This window comes from Solanum pennellii, chromosome 4 (genome assembly GCF_001406875.1).
Source record: "Solanum pennellii chromosome 4, SPENNV200".
Lineage (NCBI taxonomy): Eukaryota > Viridiplantae > Streptophyta > Magnoliopsida > Solanales > Solanaceae > Solanum > Solanum pennellii.
This window is the reverse complement of record NC_028640.1, coordinates 7,290,433-7,298,103: the sequence shown is the minus strand read 5'-3', so window position 1 is coordinate 7,298,103 and position 7,671 is coordinate 7,290,433. Positions and strand designations below refer to the sequence as shown.

At 30.7% G+C, this 7,671-nt stretch overlaps 1 pseudogene; it reads left to right on the top strand.

The window, feature by feature from the left end:
• The first annotated feature begins 4,092 nt into the window (after positions 1-4,092).
• On the top strand, positions 4,093-5,150 carry LOC107015830 (annotated as a pseudogene).
• Positions 5,151-7,671: the final 2,521 nt, after the last annotated feature.

Genomic DNA, 7,671 nt, shown 5'->3' with positions numbered 1-7,671 from the left:
GTTATCTGTTAAAAACAAGTTAAAATTCGTATTTATATATTAAGTCAATTATTTATTTGGCATTTTTGGATTCATGAAACATGAATTGATGAACTTAATCCTCTTTCGTGTGTATTAATATTATTGCTGAGTCACACATATTTCAATCTATACAAATTCAAATATATAATTCATCCAATCTAAACCGTCCATTTATACTCCTACTTCAGTCATTAATTATTTTCATATTCTATTTTATTATTGTAATGGTGTGTGTCAGTGAGTCTCAATATCAGATTGGGTGTCAATCCCAAAGAGGCTAAGATTATAGATTGTGCGTAGAGAAGTGTTCTTTTTATCATGGAAAAGAGATAAATATATTTTGATCTGTCGTAAATAATATTTTCGTTTGAAAAAGAATAATTTATTGTAATTAAAAATGGAGTTTAAAAAAAGAAAAATAAAACTTTTTAATCTTGTGTTTAAAATTAAAGTTATGTCAAATGTATCAAAATGTCCTTTAATCTTGTGGTCTTAAACATGTCGCGTGGAAATTTAAAGTAAAAGTGTTGCAAAAAAAAAGTCATTCTTTTTTAAACAGACTAAAAATGAAATATAGTCATTTTTTTTAAACGGAGGGACTATATAAATTTCTTCATCAAATTTTTGGAAATAATATTTTATTGTTAAAAAACTAGAGCATATATATCGTTTACTCTAGTGGAAGACTAAATAAGAACATGAAACACAATCTTATTTGTCAATTTGATATTTAATAAATGGAGGTCGATGGATAAGATAATAACACGTGTATGTATGTTAATATATATATATATATATATTCTAGCTTTTGGATGGCATGGACATCAATGTCCCAAAAGTATGACAGAAGATATTTGTATACTATTTACGATAGTTCGGGATATATTCGTTTTTTTTCTTCTCAACCCTTTTATCATATAGTATAAGTATATTTTCCTCAGAAAAAAAAAGTTTGATATACCTTCAGCTTTATTATTTAAAATTGATATACCTTCAATATAACTCTATTGTTACAAATATGACTCACTTATACTTTTCTCCTTTAACAAAAGTGAATTTTTTTTTTTTTAGAAATTTTTCAAAATGTCAATATTTTAACATTTAAGAGGGCTCATTAGCAACACTTTTAATATTTAGTAAAAATGTCAAAATTTTAATTTGTTATGTCTCTTATTTATGTTTACATTATTTGTTTTTATTTAAATAATAAAATTATTTAATAACAAAGGGAGAGAATATTTCAAAAAAGGTAAACATCACTAATTTTCTCATCAGTTACATTTTCAAATAAAACTCAAATTTTGTTCTTTTTTGTTCTCCACAATCTTAATCTTTTTTTATTAGTTTGTATTCATTCCAATAGGTATGCCAAATGAATTTATAGTTATTTAAGAAACATATTTGTATTCATATATTTTTTTCATGTGTATTTATTTCTTTCTTCAAAATTTTTGTATTTCGTTTCATTTCAATATGTATTTTATTCGTATTTCTATTTATTCTAAATTTTATTTAGAATATTATATAATAATTATAAAATACAAAAAGTAGTATGATGAAAAAGTAAGATAATAGTTTTTAGAGAAGGAACATATCACTTAAAGTTCTCATCATTAACAATTTAAAAAGAATCCCTTTTTCATTCTATTAGATCAACTTTCCTTTGTTATGTTCTCATTTTAATTGTATACCAATATTTTTTACATTTTAGGTATTCACTTTACCATTGAAACTAAAATTGATTTTTTTTTCCTTTCAAACTACAAATTTTATTTCGGTGATCAAAATTGTATTACTTGATGGAAATAATAAATTTGTTGAGGAAGGATATAATATTCTGAAAAAATAAATACAAATTGACTATGAAAGAAATAAGAATACAAGATTCTCGAAAACATATAGCATACATATTAAAATAATATAATCAGTATACAATATTCTAAAAAAAATACAAATTAACTGTTGAAAAACAGGATAAATATATGTTTATGAAATACAAATTCATATGAGATAATATACATAGTGAAAATGATATAATCAAAATATAAAATTCTAAAAAAATATAAATTGGCTGTTAAAAAATAGGGTACATATATGCTTAAGAAATATAAATTCATATAAGATATGTATTTGAATGACTACAAATAAAAAAGAAATACAATATTCTTAATAAAATACAAATGATGAGTAAAATAAAAATAATTGATAAACAAAAATTAATATGAATATTATTCTGATATGAATACAATTTCGCACCTTCTTCTTTGACTCTCTCTTTCTTCTTCGTCTTCTATGTTTCTTTTTTCTAATTCTTTTCACCAAATTCAAATCTGAATCTGTGTTTATTTGTGAATTAATAACCCTATAAGCAAAATTCGAAATTATTAAATATAATATATATATATAAAAAATCAAGCAATATATTATGTATGAATGCTCATGTGGCTTACTACAAATTACAATCTACTAAATCTCAAATATGAAAATAAAATCATAAAAATAGTGTTTCAAATACTAAAATTCCGAAATGCATAAATATTTGATGAGTATGTTAACAAACTCCTATAAAAATCAAAAAAATGACGAAAAAATTATGATACATACAATCCAAAATTCAACATAATTTTTATTTCGAAAAAAAAATCTTATGAAATCTCGCAAAATAAAAGATTATTACGAAAATATCTGTATGTATTGAGAGATTTCTTGAGTTAATCGATAGATCTGAACAAATTGATATGAACCTGCATAATTAGTTCTTCTTCAACAATGAGAGACAATAATGGTGAAAATGATAAAAGAGAATTTTTTTTGAAAATCTTAAAGATGGAAATAAATTTAATGGTATTAAAGTTTAGAAGAAGTCTAAATGGATAGTGAATATATTTAATGTTGGACTGTTTTGAGAAATAAAAGGAAAGACAAATAATAATATTTACAAATTATTTTTAAAATATTAACATTTTGACATTTTGACTAAATATTTTAAAGTGTAGATATTTTTACTAATTAAGTTAGAAATTGTGACTACTTTACTAATTTTTCCTTTTTTTTAGAGAGAAAAGGGTCAAATGCCCCCTCAAGCTTTGGCCATATTTTCAACTACACAGACCTTTGCGGGGGTCCTATTAATGTTCCCTTGAACATTTTTTTAATATATTATTTCACCCTCAGATGCTGACGTGGTCACATATACCAGATTTATAAAAATTATTTGTATACACGCGCGGTACACGTGTATAATCGTGGACCCCACGACTTTATAAGATTTGAAAAAATTGACACGTGTGACATCTTTACCTTTACCTTTTGACAAAAGTCTTCTTTCCCTTCAAAATCAAAGAAAACCCCTTTCTTCTTTCTTCTTTCTTCTTCCAGTCGCATTGAGTAGCCATCGTTGAATCGAAAAGCTTACTTGCGATTTCTTTTGAGAAAAAGGTTAGATCTTTACTAGTTGAATACTATTTTGATGTTAGTGTTCGATTAGAGTTTTATTTTTACTGCGTATTCAATTGTTATTTTGATTGGTGTGCTATAGTTTGTAGTTTATTTGAGCCTTTTAATGTTTATTAGGATTATTCTTTACAAACTGAATGTTATATTGATATGATTTTAGTTTTGATGGTAGTGTTATTTTAATGTTTATTAGGGTTTTGTTAAACTGGGCATTCAAATGCCATTTTGATATGTGTGTCGTTGTATTAGGGTTTTGTTTATTAGTGTTCGATTAATAGTGTTCGATTAGGGGTTTTGTTTCTTTTTCTTTTCTCCCTAGTTCTGCTGCCTCTGAATTTTTTAAGTAACTAAATTATTCTTAGAAAACATAGTTCTCCTTTTCTTACTAGTGTTACATTGTTCAGGTAGGAGATAAGTGTATTTACTTTGATTACTTTAAGATGGTATCATGGTGGAGTCTTAGATTTGAGTAGCGGACAACCAATTTACAGTGGTGGGCGAGTCACAGAGTTTTTGGAGTTGATGTGGATAGACTGTCCTATTTTGAATTAAGAGGGTACATTAAAGAATTGGGATACACAACAACTTGCACATTTAGTATCAAACCTCCAGGGTTGAAGACACACACCTCTCGCCGGTAGACGTCACTCTCGGCAGCTAATCTGTCGGAAAACCGCCAAAATGGCAAGAGGGTTGAAGAAACATTTAAAGGGCTCAATGCGCCTAAGCATTGGATGCTTGATAAACTGGGAGGTGCTTTTGCTCCCAAGCCTTCTTCTGGTCCACATAAATCAAAGGAATGTTTGCCATTGGTTATTATCCTCAGGAACAGGTTAAAATATGCTTTGACATACCGTGAGGTCATTTCTATCTTGATGCAACGCCAAGTTATGGTTGATGGGAAAGTTAGAACAGATAAGACTTACCCTGCTGGTTTCATGGACGTTGTTACTATTCCAAAGACGAATGAGAGCTTCCGACTTCTTTATGACACTAAGGGTCGGTTCCTTCTACACTCACTCAGAGATGAGGAAGCCAAGTTCAAACTTTGCAAGGTTCGATCAGTGCAGTTTGGACAGAAGGGTATCCCATATCTCAACAGTATGATGGAAGAACAATCCGCTACCCCGATCCCCTCATCAAGGCCAATGACACCATTAAGCTGGACTTAGATTCCAATAAGATTGTTGACTTCATCAAATTTGATGTTGTTAATGTGGTTATGGTGACTGGTGGTAGAAATAGGGGGCGTTGGAATTCTGAAGAATAGAGAGAAGCACAAGGGTAGCTTTGAGACAGTTCACATTCAGGATTCCCTGGGGCATGAGTTTGCTACCCGTTTGGGAAATGTGTTCACTCTTGGTAAAGGAAGTAAGCCATGGTGTCTCTACCTAAGGGTAAAGGTATCAAGTTATCTATCATTGAAGAGGCTCGCAAAAGGATGGCTTCTCAATCAGCTACAACTGCTTAAAAATGATAGGTTGAACTTGAGATTAGTTTAATAGGTTGGTCCATTTTTCTCTTTGTTTAGAGGGTTGCCACTCTTATTTTTTGTGTTGCATTTCAACATCTGTGTACTCGGTATTGTTTTACATACCTTTTTTTGTCAGGAAAAAACAAAGATTGAGTTTAGACGAATCAGTTGCCTTTTATGTGATGGTATTTCATTGTAAAAAAAAAAAATATCAAACCTCCTAACAATGGTATTTTGGAAGATATTCATAATGATATGGATATTTTAGAGTTAAGTTGTTCTTTGAAAGATGGAGATATTGCAGAAGTATATGTAAAACACTTAATTGATGATGCAGTTGTGGACCCCACCCCTATTTTATTAGAAAATGTCCCTCATGGGGATATGGAACAATCTAGTTCAACTTTTAATAAAGTAAATGGCCAAACTGGGGTAGGTGAAGATCCCTTTACTCCCTTTGATACTAGATCTCAATCTACCCAACTCCTTTCACTACTCCTGCTACTGGATTTGCTTCTACCCCAACTCCTTCCATTACAGTTGCTGTTCTTAAATCTCCTTTCACTGGCACTCATTCCACTACAAATTCTACTACTACAACTCCTCCTAGATCTCCTTCCACAACTGAGGCTGTCACTGAAGATGTTGATAACTAGTTTCAGGCCCTGTTGAATCTGATTTCTTAGAAGAAAAGGGTTCTGATTACTCAACTGAAGATAGTTCTGAGTCTGAATGTGGATTGGAGGGAGATGAGGAGGAGGACTATGGTAGTGATGTACATGAAGAGGTTAGGGAGTTGAGGGCTGAAAAGAGATCTTTTCAAAGAAGAAAAAGAAAAGAGATAGTACCAACTGTTACTGAAGAGGACCAGTAGGTGAAGCTGGACCAGATTAAGGTTTTGATGATCTCAAACAGGTAAAGTAAGTGTTGAAGGAAGATAGGAGGTGATGAACCTTACTTTGCAAGTTCTGATGATGGAAGTTTTGAAATAGATGAAGGTGAATTTAGTGATGAATGTGTTGAATCTGAAGAGTAAATTTATCGAGAAGTGTAAATTTACCAAGAAGAAGGAGGTCAAATAATCAAAAAATTTATACATGATCCTACTGCCAAGAAAGTTGTATGGTAGTTGGCTATGGTCTTTGCAGATGTGAATGAATTTTGAAGAGCAGTAAGCAAATATGTTGTCCAAAGGAGAGTTCAAATAGAGAAGTGTTTGAATGAGCCAAAAAGAGTTAGATGTAGGTTCAAGGAAGGTTGTCCATGGTTTTTGTTTGCATGTCTTGACAAAACAAGAAATGATTTCATGATAAAGACTTACAATCCAAAGCATAATTGTAACAGCACAACTAGAAACTATTTGTGTAATTTAAAGTTCATAGCTACACATTTTAGAAAGAGGATTAATGAGCAGTCAAATATAAGAGTTCTCAAGTTGCAAGAGTTGATAAGGAAAAAATTTAAAATTCATGTTGCCAAGACTACTGTTAAGAGGGAAAGAACTAAAGTGTTGAAAGAGATCATGGGTGATTATGTTGTGGAATTTGAAAAAATTCTTGACTATAAAGATGAAGTGTTGAGGACCAATCCAGGAAGCACTTGTGTTGTTAAACTTGGTGAACTTGATGCTCTTGGTAGGCCAGTATTTCAAAGCTTTTACATATGTTTTGATCCATTGAATAAGACATTAAAAAATTGCAGAAAATTCATAGATTTAGATGGTTGTTTTCTTAAAGGGGTTTGTAGAGGACAATTGTTAGTTGTTGTGGCCAGAAATGGTAATAACCAGATGCTGCCACTTGGTTGGGCAGTAGTTGAGTATGAAAAAAAAGAGACATGGACATGGTTTATCAAACTTTTGAAGGATGATATAGGACTAGGAGATGGTGAAAATCTTACCCTGATTACAAATATGCAGAAGCTATATGTACAATTTTTTATTTTGTATCTGTCTTTATCAATTTTCATATATTTGTCATTATAACATATCTAGATCTATTACAGGGATTAATAGGAGCAATTCAAAATATTTTACCTGTTGCTGAACATAGAATGTGTGCTAGATACATCTTAGTTAATTGGGCTAAGGACTGGAGAGGTCTCCAAAGAAGACAACAGTTTTGGTCTATTACAAAGAGTACCTTTGAATCTCAATTGAGGAAATATTTTGCAAAGATGAAGTTGCTTGGTCCAGAAAAAATGATGGATGATCTTATGTACCACAACATAGAGTTTTGGTGTAAGATTTACTTTAATACTCAAGTAAAATGTGATTCTGTAGATAACAATTTGTATGAGTGCTTTAATTCATGGATCTTGGCACCTAGACACAAGACAATTATCACTATGCTTAAAGAGATAAGAGTAAAAATGATGACCAGAATATCCAAGTTAAGAGAGTTCACAAATACTTGGATGTGTGATTTTTCTCCAATGTGTCTAACGGTACTACAAGAGAATATTGATAGGTCAATGAATTGTAATATTGAATTTAATGGAGTTGATGGGTTTGAAATGAGAGAAGAACCATTTCAACACAGTGTAGATCTTGGTAGGTGAATTTGTAGTCGTAGGGTATGGCAGTTAAAAGGCATACCATGTGCACATGTTGTGGCTGCCATTTATTTTAAGAAAGGTGAACCCCTTCACTACATTACAACTGTTATAGTAAGACAACTTACTTGAAGACTTATGCCAATGTCCTTCAACCTGTCACAAAC